The 14,876-nt window shown below is 42.5% G+C and overlaps 1 long non-coding RNA gene across 1 annotated transcript; it reads left to right on the top strand.

Moving 5' to 3' along the window:
- Positions 1-1,281: 1,281 nt before the first annotated feature.
- LOC136444247 (uncharacterized) lies at positions 1,282-13,387 on the top strand. The gene is made up of 3 exons (XR_010757240.1): positions 1,282-1,345; positions 13,071-13,181; positions 13,281-13,387. It is a non-coding gene; the product is annotated as an uncharacterized lncRNA (long non-coding RNA).
- Positions 13,388-14,876: the final 1,489 nt, after the last annotated feature.

Raw genomic sequence — 14,876 nt, 5'->3', positions numbered from 1 at the left:
CATGGATTACGCGGACGATGTCGCCTTGCTTGCAGAAATATTTGAAGCCCTCGTCAGCTCGCTCGAGATATTCTCTGTGGAGAGCCAGACTCTGGGCCTGGAGGTCAGTTGGCACAAGACAAAGCTCCAGTCGCTGAGTGATTTCTTGGACCAACCAGTATGCCCTCCCATCAGAGGAGAACCAGTCGAGGTTGTCCAATGCTTCAATTACCTGAGAAGTCTCATCACATCAGACTGTAAGTCTGGACAAGACATTAAGCGAAGGTTGGGAATAGCCTCAGCAGCATTTGCCTCTCTGGATCGTGTGTGGCGCTGTAAACACCTCTCAAGATCGACCAAGCTATACACGTATAAAACTCTAGTCCTATCCTCCTCTTGTACGGTGCCGAGACATGGACCCTTACACAGGCACTAGCACACAAACTAGATGCCTTCGACTCTCAGTGCTTGAGGAAGATTGAAGGCATCCGTTGGGATGACTTCATTTCCAACGAAACAGTCCGTCACAGAACTAACCAACTGCCGGTTTAGTTGTAAAATCACCAAGCAACGGATGACCTTCCTGGGTCACGTCTCCAGGGCGGTTCCTACTCAGGACGTCATCAAACTGATCTCATCGGAACCCAACCCGTCATGGAAGCAACCTAGAGGTCGCCCTAGAGGAAGATGAGAAGACCAGATATTCAACACACTCCGGGGGCTGGAGATCACCAGAACTGACTGGAGGGTCTATGCCGAGAGCAGACCAGCCTGGCTAGCCCTATATATGCACGTCTGTAGCCGCCATGCATCAGACACTGATGCCTGCGAATGATTGATTGATTAATAACATGTCAAGAACACGAGATATCAAAACTGGAACTTCCACTGCAGTACCATAGTAAGCCGCTAGGTGACCCAAATCTACAGATTTTGACATTCTTGAATTATCCTATTCACAGACGGAAGGACACATAAACAAACGACGAGGAAAACAAACTCTTTTAGGCGAACGTAAATATTAGGTGATAGCTTTAATACGCGTTGCAGATTTTAGGAATCAACAGCATATATTTTCTCATTTTGCAGCCGCTTTTTACGATTAACAGTATGCCCGAAGACTGTTCTTTTTTGGAAACGGACGAAAGTTGATACGCGCGCGGATGTCATCCACATAATCAAATCAACATGGCCTTACTTTTTTTACTGCCACTACAAGGAAGTAAGAACCGTGAAAAACACTACAACCACGCAGTTAGCTCTTAGACACTGAGTGTGAAAGGACGTGCTCCGAGAATCGTACTACTTCATCTGATAGTTCTGCTGTTGAATGAGAGACAGGATGGGCACTGGTGTTCAGAACAAGGTGAGTTCGTGGGACAAACGTAGATCCAGAAAAATCCACCAGACATCGCGCCGATGATACGTAGGAGCGATATACACGTACATGTATTGCATACAGGTGTCCAATTTTCCATGGCAAAAGTTCGTACCACGTTCAACTAAGCTTTTTAATAGCTGCTGCGTAGAAACTTCCCTGGGAGCCAGACTAGACAGGGCCGCTGGCGATTTCCTTCGGCGCCCCAAGACAGTCAGCCCGCCCGATCTTAATCGGCGCGCCGGGGAGTTGTAGCCCGGAGAGTGGACCGCGCCCCCTGCCGGTCAAATCCCCGGCTAGAACTTCCACGGTGCGCTAATTACGGTATCGGCGGGCTGGGAGGTCTGTGCCGCCGAAGAAACTGACTAGAAGGAACCGGCTAAAGAGAACCGGCTAAAAGGCCCGATAAACAGTCTGGAGCCCAGTGTACATAGAAACTAGTAGTACCTATGTCTGTTTTCCCACAGTGTCTCAGTCATTCTCAAGGAGGGTATAGGTTACGCCAAAAATAATTACTCAAGCAACTGGATAAGATTTTGAAACAGTCAGACGTTTCAGACAGTATCCACTGTCTTTCGTCAGTGACTGTGGATACTTTGACAGTGGATACTGTCTGAAACATCTGACTGTTTCAAAATCTTATCCAGTTGCTTGATTAATTATTTTTGGCGTATCTTATTACCTGGATGTCTAACCTTCATCAACGTATCGAGGGTATAGGTTGTTGGTATTATAGCATATATACTTGTACTTGTAATTCTGTAAGTGTAAAATCGATGAATGCGGTGATGGTGGGGTTTATAATATCGTTTTGAAGTACAGTGACGTTTGCGAAGCGTACATCGTCTTTTGGGTGTAGGGGCCTGTGAACAGAACAATACCATGAGCAAGATAATGTTCAGGATTTTTCGCGTCGCGAAATTTTACTATTTTACAGTATGTCAGTGTTTACCTTTCGACTACCATTAGACTACTACACTGTTTGAGTTGCCAAAGTCGCCTGAAACCATTGAAATTACACAAGGAATTGAAATAATCCCCTTATTTTGCAGTCTTGTATCGATGTACTGTGTTTCAGAAACAACAACAATTCAATCACTGTAAATGCATTTAAGTTCGCGGGGACTAAATTTCGCGGTCCTTGGGTCAAATCCCGTCACAAAATTTTTGGCCATTGTAAAAAGCACATTACATGACTTTATACACTTCACCCAGGTGGAAATGACTACCTAACTTCGGTTAGGGACGTCCCTCCGATAAAGCACGTTAGGTCTTAAAGGAGAGCCACACCTCGAGCACGTTGAATAAACACCACACTTATTAAAGAGAGTTGGGGTTCTTTCCTGGTTTGAGTAAATTAAATAATTATGACAAGTGTCCGGATATGGAGCTTGTACTCTTCAGTGTAACGCCATGATGATATTCATCGGTTTACCGGGTATGCAATACAAGCAGACATTGATTGCAACAAGGTAACGTATTACTGTTGAAGACACATTGAATTAAGAAATAAGATAGGCAAAACTGCATGTGTACTTTTTGTGCGGGGATTTTTTAGTCGTCGATGATATGTTCAGGGGTGTGCTATTCACTGACTTGCCCGTAGATTGAAAGTATGTCTACAAGGAAGGTTGCTAAGGAAATTTGATATCAAGGAAGGTTGCTATGGACCTGCTGTTAAGCCAAGGAGGTTAAATCATTTTTATCGCTGATCAGCGATATTTACACAGGTTTTCTTATGCCGACAGAGGGACTTTTGCCAACATCACCATTATAAAAATTGCGTATCAGCGCTCCGCTGAAAACCAAAAGCCGCCACTCCAAGAAGTCTGCAAAATGAGGCTGTGTTCGTGCTCTTGTCAAGAACCTTGAACCAATTCGACAACAACATTAGCTCCACGTATACGTATATACTGTTTAGAATTCACGTATTAGTTTTGAAAGTTATACATTTATGAAACGTGACAGTCATATCGACACATATTGGTTAATAACTTGATTCTCAATTTAGAAAGTCAATGTGACAGTTTCCTGCACTTTTAACTTCACCGCAGATCTAGAGTTGTTTAATGACTGCGTCTGCTTTCATTCACTGGCTGACATGCAACATTGACATGGACCATCTGTCTGACACAGAGGAAGTGGCCTGCAGTGAATCTGGCTGTGGTGGTGGTTGTTCTGTTGGCTATCGTACAGCTGACTGACGCACAGCAGACCGGCGAGGTAGGGATTCTATACATCATATATCCGGTGTAACCGCTGTTCGGGCTAAAACACAAACTTGGCCTGGATTGGGTACCTACTGACAACTAGCCAAGTATATTTTTGTTTTATGTTTATCATATTCAAGTTTTGACACTTACAGCCATTTACTCTTAGACGTTGGGTGTCTCATGCATTTTGATTTTTTTTTTCCACAGGAGTCTTTTCTGGCGTTGATGGAAAGCAACGAGGATGGCTCAGCTGACGACAAACAAGGAGAAGACTGTTATCTGTGGGGTAGGTGGACGTTTTTGGATGGATAGATATAAAACCCTTACGACAATCTGTCGGAATGGAAAAAAAGGAAGTGGTTTCTGAGGACGGAAGACGGTTGTTATCAGCAATCTCCAAGCAGATCTTACGGTGGCAAAGACCGTGTCCAACTGGCAAAATGAGTTTTCAAAGACACCGATGAAAACTCCTTTTGCCAGTTGGATACTTTGCCACCGTTACATCTGATTTTTAATTGGAGATTAGTTACCAGGTCAGGAATAGACAACGGATACGTTAACAGATGTCCTGCTGTTTATCGCTTTTCCTTTGAAAATCACATCTCTATCCATGTTAACGTTGTAGTGTTTTAAGAATAACGAATCTGGCGAGAAGCGATTACAGGTTGATAGACAATAGTAACATATCATCAGTGTAGCTCACCCAAGAGTCTATTCTGATGAATAATGTATTTGGCAACTTGAATAAATACCGTAATATGGTAAAAGGAAATGTATCTATGCCAGAGTGATTTTTTAAAACGCACGATTGTTATATGCTTGTCAGTGTCGATACCTCATTCACTGATAAACACTTCAGTACATATGTTGATAACATGATAACGCTTAAGCATTGATAACGCATTGTTATGTGTATGTTTTAATTGACATAATGATCAAATGATTCTTCATGTTTTGATAGGGGTACGTGTTGCCCACAACAGAGCCAAACGGGTCACTTCGAACTGTCGCTGGCGCTGTGTTCGGTATTGCTGCAGGAGGCCCCCCTGGTGGCCCCAGTGTCGACGTCACTGCAAGTGCTGTGCCCGTAGGTTGCACTGTACTGTCTACTAGTGCACGGTACCGATAATGTAGCTACACAAGGCATGAGCAGTTCTCTTCAAATGTGCTCAAAAATGTATAAGTGCAGTTCTGTACCCTCTTAACCTAATGCCACATGTGTGAGAAACATTGTGAAGATCTGTCAGAAGATGTTTTGTAATAAAGTGTAACGAAAAGATTCAGCATGAGTTGGGATAGTCTACATTGTTGTTCTGTGTGTGTCGTGAACACTACAGACATGCTAGACGTGATAAGAACGCCATTGACCTAAAATATGTACAACTTGGTCAGATACCAAATAAAACAGAACTAAACACATGTATGTAATATATGTAATAGTCTTTGAACCCTCATACTTTGCCACAGATGAAAACAGTACCTGTCAGTGAATGTCGTGCACAGGTGTCGCACGTATATACAGAAAGTCTCCCGTGTGGAAGGAAATTTGCATTGACGTAATTTTGATAGTTATGTAACTATTGTGACGGACTACCTTAACGATATCGGAAAATTATTGCCGTTGGACTTCTGTCGTAATCGCAGTCTATGTTATTGTCTGCAAGTTTTCTGACTTTATAGTCTGCCAGTTTTCTCTTTACTCCTGGTTATCTAAGGTCATACAATTAGTGGTGACGTCATCAAGTTTACCAAATTCACACGTGGCATTGCATTACAAGTAGCAAAATTCTCTATTTGTGATGTTTTGTCTTGTTCATTATTAATGTTTCCTTGCTTGCTTCCTATGGTGTGGTCGAAATAAAATAAACATTTTGCACATGTTACGTCTGGCTGCGTTCAGTTGTGTTGCAAGTTAATTCATCCTTTCTGTGAACAACACCAAAAACCCCGGGCAATTTTAACCGTCACAATATGAGTAGCAATCTTTTACTCGATTAGTATTGCTTGATATAGGAACCAAATCATACCTGATAATGGAATCTTCAAAATAACTTCAACAAAGAAAACAGAGTGTACGGTAAGTTTATAACAGCTAACACTATAATGACCAATTTTTGTAACAGTAATATCAATTGACTCTGAATGAATATTCCACCGCTGGCTGGTGTATGCAATGTAATAACGGCTGGGCTCTATCTTCAGGGTAGGGTGTTCGGCTAATGAACTTATCCGTCAGAATTTGGCCCAAACCCAACATCAACAAAGTTTGCCATCTGACAATTCAGCAACATTCCGATAAACCAGACCAGTCCTGCATGCCGGTTTCCAGTGAACGTTTACCAGGAGTCGTAAGTCCGTTGGCCTTTTAGAACAACAACAACAAGGGTGTTCAAGACGTGAAAATACTGCATACGCGCACTTAGTTTTCAGACGGCTTCTGAGGACAGCTTCTGAGGAAATTCCTAGCTAATTTTGTGGTTTACTGAGAGACAAGATGGGCTCCAAAGTCCCGAAAATGGTGAGTCTGCAGATTACTGGTATTCTTGTCACGCAGTCGTTAAAGTCCCGTCAGGCCTGCTAACGACTTGACGGCCTGGCAAAGGTAATACTATGTGTCATTTCTTTTAGAATACGTATGTCCATTAGCAGTCTTTTCAGGATGCGAGTTTGACTTAGTTCACGTAAAACCGTGTTTTTATTCGATTCGAGTTAAATGAAACCAATCTGGCAGATCAATAAACCATCCTTTTTTCTGTCATTCTGTCAATATCATGGATTACCATTGCGCTAATTTTTATACACGTTATATTTTATTTTCTCTAGCCATGCTGATAGACCATGATATTGTAATTTGAAACTATTGTCCGTCGCACGCAGAAGGACGGTGCTCTGGAACAGGTGCTTATATTTTTCTGAGAAAAAAACATTCGTCATTAATAACTCGCCGCTAATTAGCTTTTATACAGCAGCTTTTGTTCCCACATTGGCTTAACGGGAGACTTAAGGCCATATAAATGTCTCCAAGCACAAAAAACACACGACAAAATGGCCGTACTTGCATGGTTATCGAAGCTTTTCAGACAGTGTCAGTGTTTTAAATACGTTAATCTGTCAAGTTTGCTTTTCTGGCGGTTTTGCTGATGTTGCATCTGACCTATATACCCAGTTTTTAAGAATCCCCACTTTATATTACCCCGCGATTCTTTGTGAACCAATGGTGCATTCTCTGGGTAAACGATACATTTCAGCATCCATAGAAAATCTAGTTTACTTATAGGTTCCCTGTTTTGAGTGGACAGACATTCAGTCAACGAATGAATGACTTATACCGAAGTCTTCAACAGATTGTGGAATGTGGGAGCGCATTTTAAAAACAAAGACATTAATTTGGCAAAGCTTTTTCATGTATGACTTTGCATGATGCTGAATTTATGTCAAACTTGATGTATGCTGCTGTATGCATGTTGCAACTCATTCAGAAATATCTACAAGATTTGAAAAAATATGCATTGTGTACTATTTTTGCAGTAAGTTGTTATCCGACGATAATATGACGAGGGGTACCAGCTTGAGTGACCTGCCCGCAGAGTGGAAGTTTATCTTCAAGGAAGGTTGTTAAGGAAATTTGATATCAAGGAAGGTTGCTATGGACTTGCTGCGTTTAGCTATATAGTAATGCAGGTGTTCATCTAGAACGTGTCGCTCAGTGACAACTTGGAACGCAGTCGTGGCAAGATTTAGATACAGATGATCGAGCAGATAGACTGCTACGTACGACACTACTGTCACGACAAAGTCAATGTGACATTTTCCTGCACTTTCAACTTCAACTTACCTTCTAATCACCAAAATATGCCCATCTGTCTGACACAGAGGAAGTGGCCTGCAGTGAAACTGGCTGTGTTGGTGGTTTTTCTGTTGGCTATCGTCCAGCTGACTGATGCACAGCAGAAAGACGAGGTATGCCATTGGTACCAATTGACAAGGAGCTAAATTATATTTTCGCTTAATCATTACTCTTACCACATTTTTTAGAAACATTTAGACATCCTTATGAACTTATACGTATACCATATGCATTTTGCTTTTACAGAGGTCTTTACTGACATTGATGGAAAGCAGCAAGGATGACACTGCAGTCTTGACCGGCGAAAACGCAGGAGCAGACCTTCATTTAGATGGTAGGTGTTTTTTTGGGATATGGATAGAAATAGTAAGATTTCTACGATCTTTCGACGTCGTAATAGATAAAAGGAAAGTTTTTTTAAAGACGGTAGATGGTCGCTATCAGTTCAGGCATAGACAATGGCTAGAACGTATACGTTAAAAACGTCCAGGCAGGTCATCGATGTTTCTAAAAAAAAGATATCCTTATCCATGTCGTACTTTGTTTTAAGAATGATGTATTTTATGAGTAGCAAATACAGATAAATGCAGGGTGATAAAATAATGTGTAGTGTAAGCAGAAATGCTGTCAGTCTTATTCTGGTAAGAAATGTATTTGGCTATCATAAATGCTATGGTCAGGAAAATGTATATACGTATCTATGTATTTTACCTTGATTCTTATATGGTTGTCAGTGTCAACGCATCATTCAGTGATAAACACATTATTGGTACCTAAGGTGCACGCTATGATTACGTTTATGCATGAGTATTTGTAAGATTTTCAATAATCGGAAACATGCCATGATTAGTACATATGAATATCGTTAGATGCAAATCAGGTAAATTAGGACGAATTTTTGCACAGTTTATAGGGGCAAAGTGAAAAACCATATCAACGGAGGATCGACAGAAAATTTATTACTGAAACATTGCTTACCTTTCAATAGGAGCACATGTTGATCTCAAGAGGGCAGCGCGCAGACACAAACGGAACATCCGTTGTAGAACAGTGTGCAAGGAGCACTGCTGCAGCGGAGGGTGGTGCTACTGTTGTCGATGGGGCGTCATGTGTATTACCTTTGCACGCTAGCGCCCATAACGGCCCGGTGTAACTGGTGTTGCGGACATTCTTATCAAGTATAGAGGATAAGAGAATTAGAAGTAGAGTAAACGACGTAGGGTGATCTGCATCTCTAACTTCTAACAATAATTATCTTCTGTCTTCTATGATATCAAAGTTACTTTTATACAAAGAAAGTCTCTAAAAAGACAAGAAGCACCACGAAAGCGTTTAAATAAACTGCTAGGATCTATCTTACATATGATCTAGCGCTGCAGGCTTACCCGAGATACTGCTCAGTGTACTGGAACGTATTTAATGATGTGTGCTGACTTGGTTATATAAGGATGTTAAGCATTACGTAATAAAGGGGACGATGACCCCGTTTGGATGGAGCTTGTCTGATAACCTTCTGTGACTGTCCCGAGTGTTAAATTTAATGTTAATGCTGACTACAACGATTCATGAAATCAAACAAGGCGTCGACGGAATGGTTATACATTCATGTGAATAAAAACGTTTGGAAAAACTACTGGTATTTTGTACATCCGTCGGGCTTTCAGAGTAATTTCACGCTCGTGAGTTGTTTCATTCCACTTGCCGGTTGGCATTCTTCACGCTTCGCAAGGGGACCTGCAGTCAACAATTCTGTTTCTTACATTAAACCAGATTAACTTTCTCGTGATTACTTGAGGTGTACTCCGCCGTCCACGGGCAGTGACGCGCCGGTGATGAACGCCGCCTTCTCCGAGCAGAGGAACGCCACCACACCACCGACTTCACGGGGAGAAGCCCATCGTTTCATCCCGCAGGAACCGATGTAAGCGTCGACTTGCTCCGCTCCTAACTCCTCCACGGCCGGATCCCAGGTCTTGGTGAAGCCCGGAATGATGACGTTACAGGTGATCCGCCTGGGCGCCAGCTGCTTGGCGTAGTGCCGAACCAGGTACTCCACACTTGCCTTACCCGTACCCGGCGTGATGTAGGCCAGGTTAGGGCCGCGGGAGTTGTTACATCCAGGGGACGACACAGCGACGATGTACCCTCTCTCGTCTTCCATACGTGTGACGGCCTTGTCCACGAGCCTGATGAAACATTTCGGGTACAGGCCCTGGAAGAAGTCGTACGCCTCCCAACCTTGGAACCAGCTGCCACTGGCGTCTGGCTTGTTGTGTGCGCGGTTCTGCCAGTAAGCGCCGGCGTTGTGGACGAGTGCTGTCAGCTTCCCGCCAAAATTCTCGTCCAGACAGGAGAAGAAAGCGTCCACCGTGGCTTCTTCTCCGACCTCACCTTTCACCAGGAGCACTCGTACCTTGTACGTCCCCTCTAGGCGTGATTTGGCTTCTTGGGCACGGTCTTGGTTTTGTTTGTACCCCAGAATAAGATCATAGCCAACTGAGGCGAGCTCCTCCGCTATCCCGTAGCCGATTCCTCGGGTCCCGCCGGTGACGAGAGCGGTCTTGCTCTGCGACATGTTAAAACAACCGCTTGACATTGTCCAAGAAGAAGTGTTGTCGCCAGTTTTAATAGGACTTTTGAATGACCTTTTGGAATTTGTACCGTTCGCTCAGGTAAAAAATGGGTCAAACAAATTAAGGGTAATAATTAAAAAAGTAATTCATGATAAGTCTTTTTATTAGGTCGACATGCGCAGCTATGTAGAAAATAACACGTGCATACCTAAACATCTAGCATGTTTGATTTGCATTATCCTACATATTTGATTTCAAAATCTACTTGATGTTTGGAATGCCCGTGTAACAGGATGATTAACTTAAAGGTAAAGGTAGTCCCGTAACCTTTTTGAGGCCGTACGTAGGGGCAGTTGGTTGCTATCATCGGTGTTTAGGGCACGGCATTGGAGGATGGAGTCTATTCCTCTCCGTTCAACGCCTTTTGCCTCCCCAACCGAAGTCAGGTACCCATTTTTACACCATTGGTGGAGCGAGAAGTCGTATAAAGTTCTTTTCTAAAGAATACAGCATCAAGCAGACATACCACTGACATCGAGTCCGTGACATCTCAGAATGGTGTATGTTTTGTGCAGATGTCTATGTTATTGAACAATATTTATTACGGTTGAGTGTAGTTTCAATGAATTCCAAATTCTGATGTCATTGGTGTCTTATACACTTTAATTAAGAAAAAGGTAATTCTGAGTGGTATCAGGACTCCGCGGAAAATACATGAATTGCCACAGTGCCGCAATGACATTCATGGAAATCGATTGTCCTTTCTTTTGTTCAGTGGTTAACCGTCAAGATTCTTTTTCCCAGTGGCCACCAACAAGGGCGAACTTTCCTTGATCACCGTTGCTTCAACAAATGTCTTGAAACCAGTCTGAGGCGTTGTTGACGGTCTCACAGCGACCTCTAGCAGTTGACATTAGTACTGCAGTTTGGGTTTCTTCTTTGGTGGTTTATTGGTTGGTTTATTGGTTTATTAAGAATATCCATTAATGATGGCACACCACTAATCTTCCTAGACTTCTAACATTACAATAAATACATTATATAACAGTACATACAATGACAATGACAACATAACGAACAACTTAACAATATAAAGTATGTACACTAATTGGTGGTCTATCGATTCCGTCATAACATGGCCCTTCCTAGGAGGAATAGATGGCCTGGAGAGTCGGTCCACGACAACGTTTCAACCCCCTTCGCGGCTGATCAACTCATTTGGAACCCTTTGGAAGCCAAACTCCCCTGGAAAATTGTTCTTCCTTTTAGCCAGCGGAGTCAGTTTGGTAGAGACTAGTTGTCATCCCTGATCATGAGTTCAGGAGCAGAGAGAGCACACGTGACTTTGCAGTCCTAAGCTAAGGTTAGAAACATAGCTTCGCCCCCACACACTGCAGCGATGGTTTGCCGTTCGTGTTTGTGCAGACAATACTTCGGGCCTTCTGCCTCTCGCAGCATGGAGACGTTTACTTAATTTTTTTAATCCTCTTGACTGGCTGATGTTACATAATGCTTGGAGCAAAGGGGGAACTACTAAATATAGGGTCTATTAAAGCTACTACCACTGTCACACTGACAAACACACCGGCTAGCTAAGTGGCAATTTTATATGAACTTGAATAATAAATGTCACCATGAGACCGTCAAATAATTTTTCCGCAATTACTGCTGCAATACCAACTTAATCTTCTAGGAGACGCTGTGAGACCGTCTGTAATGCTTCTACACTAATCAGTGCAGAAACAGTCTCCAAAATGGAGCAAGTATTTAGTCCTAAGAAAAGTGTGTGTACGTCGACCAAGGCGGTGCTTTGTGAGGCCGACTGACACTTGTTACGGGAAGTGACAAAGCGAAGAATAAAGAATAACAACAAAGCGAAGAATAAAGAATAACAACAACAACAACAAAGACCAGTGACCTTGCAACGGTGTGAGGGTGTGATTAGCTTAAGGTCAAAAGTACAGAAAGTTGGCCTCAAGGCAATGCGGGAACATAGCTGTATGCATGAATGCATTATATCATTCCGCTCAATTAGACCCATTCATACCTTGCTTTGCACTGCGACGACGAGGAAGTTAGAACCGTGAAAAATACTGCAACTACGCAGTTAGATCTTACGACACTGTCAGTGTGTAGAGACGTCCTCCGGGAATCGTAGGCCTTTATCTGCTAGTTCTGTTGTTGCACGAGAGACAGGATGGGCACTGGTGTTCAGATCAAGGTGAGTCCGTGTGATCATCATACGGTAGACCCAGACTACATCCACTAGACCTCACACCAATAATACGCAAGCGTGACACATACATATAGGGCATGGGTCCAGTTTAAATCTACATTTCTTGATCTGTTTATTAGGATCTGCACAGAAACTACCTTTGTCTGTCTTCCCGAGTTCCTTAGAACTTTGTAATTCAGTTTGCGCTTCAATACGAACATGATTACGTCTGTAACAAGTAAGAAAGAAAGATACTGACCTGCATTGTAAATTCAGCATACGAATGTGGCCCGGGGGAGGGGCAGCTTGTAATATGATTTGTTACTGTATGTTGTACTTAATTTTGCAGCAACACATCTTCCAATAGCTGTGTCTCCTTGTTATATTTGGTATATTAGTCTCAATGTATTATTTATTACTTAAAATATAAACAGCACCTCTAGACAAGTTAGCAAAGTAGGATAAGTATTTCTAACTTCTAACTATAATCAGCATTTTGTCTTCGAAAATATATAAGCTACTTTTAAGAAGTCAATTTTCTAAATAAGATAATACGCGCCATGAAGATGTTTTAGTTAACTAGTAAAATTAATCTGTCTTGCTGTCAAACAGTAATCGCGATAGAACTAATAAGATGAGATACATTTCAGATTTTATCTGCCCGCTAGCCCATTTTTTAACCAGATTGTAAGTCATGAATCTCCTTCCGGTAAAAAGAAAAATGGACTAACACCCATTCCCATAAGCCTTTTTAGCATTAAATATTTCTAACGGTTCGCCTACTGCGATCTTTACCTCTGGTCGGCGATCACACGACATGGAGACGTCTGCTGATTTGTGTTTTTTCTTCTGAATTCTGGCTCAGGGTGTCACCAATAAGCGGTCTGGACGTGTTTCCATGGCAACAGTGATGTTGTTTATGGGCGTAACAGCTTTGCTCATCCTACTCCAACCGGCTGCAGCACATCCTAACGAGGTATGCATATTCTGTAGTAGTCTTTTTAAGTCTTCTTTCAAGACTTTCTATGAGATTGAGCTGTAGCTTTTTTTTCTGACTAGTTTTCTGTTACTTCAGCAGTCCTTAGTGGCCATGTTTACAGACAGTATGGATGGCACAAAGAAGGCAAAGGAAAATACAAGGGATGTCAAGGACATTGCAATTGAGTATTTTTACACATGCTCTAGCTATAGATCTGCAATTTTTATTTTGTAAATTAATTACTAGATTGATTACTAGAATTTGTGCTCTAGGGGCATATACAAACAGGTTTGTTTAATACGCTGATAAAGGTTAGACATTGAGGAAATAAGATTCGCCTATAACAGTTCATGACAAGCAACTGGATAAATTTTGAAACAGTCAGACGTTTCAGACAGCATCCGCTGTCTTTCGTCAGTGACTAGTGGAAAGAACTGGAGAACCAGGTTTTATACCCAAACTATGAAGTTAAATGTAAATGAGGTGAAAATAATTTAGGATGATTCAAAAGTCAAGACAAGGTTATATGCAAATAAGTCAATTACTCAATTTGGGGTAATGCACTCCCCTCCCCCCGAAAGAACGTTATTAGTTCCTGTACTAAAACAGCAGGGGCTAGTTGACTTATTAGCATACAATCTTGCCTTGACTTAGTCTTCTATCAAACCATTCTAAATGTCTTCACATTAACATTTTAATTCAAACTTTTTGTATAAAACCTGGTTCCCCAATTCTTTCCATTAGTCACAGGCAAATGATAGAGGATGTTGTCTGAAACGTCTGACTGTTTCAAACTTTTATCTAGTTTCTTTAGTATCTGTTTTTGGCGTAGGTTTGTACTAAGTATCAACATTCTCTGGAAAAGACAACACTAGTCATATCAGCCCAACTACAGTCAAAGACTACAGTTTTCAAATTTTATCCAATTGCTTCAGTTAAACTTAAGCTTTCGTGCAAGCTATGTGGTCAAAGAGCACAGTTTGTCAACTGCATGCAATTTATGGTTACATATGTAGCTCACGACCTGCTCCCAACCGAGACTCAAATGCTTACAGACTTACTCCTGCAGCCATCATGACTTCTAGCTGCAGACTGCTGACTCTCCCATAATCTGAACAAGGATGGAATTTTCGAGAGGAAATGGTCGGTGACCTATTTGATACCCGCTGGCCCTTTTCATATTGCCTTACCACCGGTAGATCTCCTTGGAGATTAGGCTATGTGTGACAGGGGCTTTATCTGCAGATCATATATAGTTGCCATTTCTACTAGTTTGCATACGGGGTAGTTCCATTGCGTCGATATGTCATGATACATTCTATTGCAGGCGAGGCTCGGGGTGATGGAGGGAATGTCCGTGAGGCACGTGGCGTCGACTTAAGCAGGCGGCGGGAGTCGGGGCCCCCGCCGCCGGTGGGGCCGCGGCCGCCGCCGGGGTCGCCGTCGGGGCCGCGGCCGCCGCTGGGGCCGCCGCCGGGGCCCCCAGGCATAAACCCACGCTGCCCCTGTGTGAGGTACTGCTCACGTAGACGCTGCCATGGGTGGTGGTCTAGACGTCGCTGCCACGTGAGCCGTTACTGCTGCCGGCGCCATTGCATGTTTGGGTGGTTCTAACTACAAACCTGAACAAAATGTCCCTTACAAATATTTTGATTAGAAACTAAATCATAAGCTGTATTTTATCAATAGCAA

This window comes from Branchiostoma lanceolatum, chromosome 11 (assembly GCF_035083965.1).
Source record: "Branchiostoma lanceolatum isolate klBraLanc5 chromosome 11, klBraLanc5.hap2, whole genome shotgun sequence".
Lineage (NCBI taxonomy): Eukaryota > Metazoa > Chordata > Leptocardii > Amphioxiformes > Branchiostomatidae > Branchiostoma > Branchiostoma lanceolatum.
Note: the sequence above shows the minus strand (reverse complement) of the source record. Positions and strands in the feature narration are given on the sequence as shown.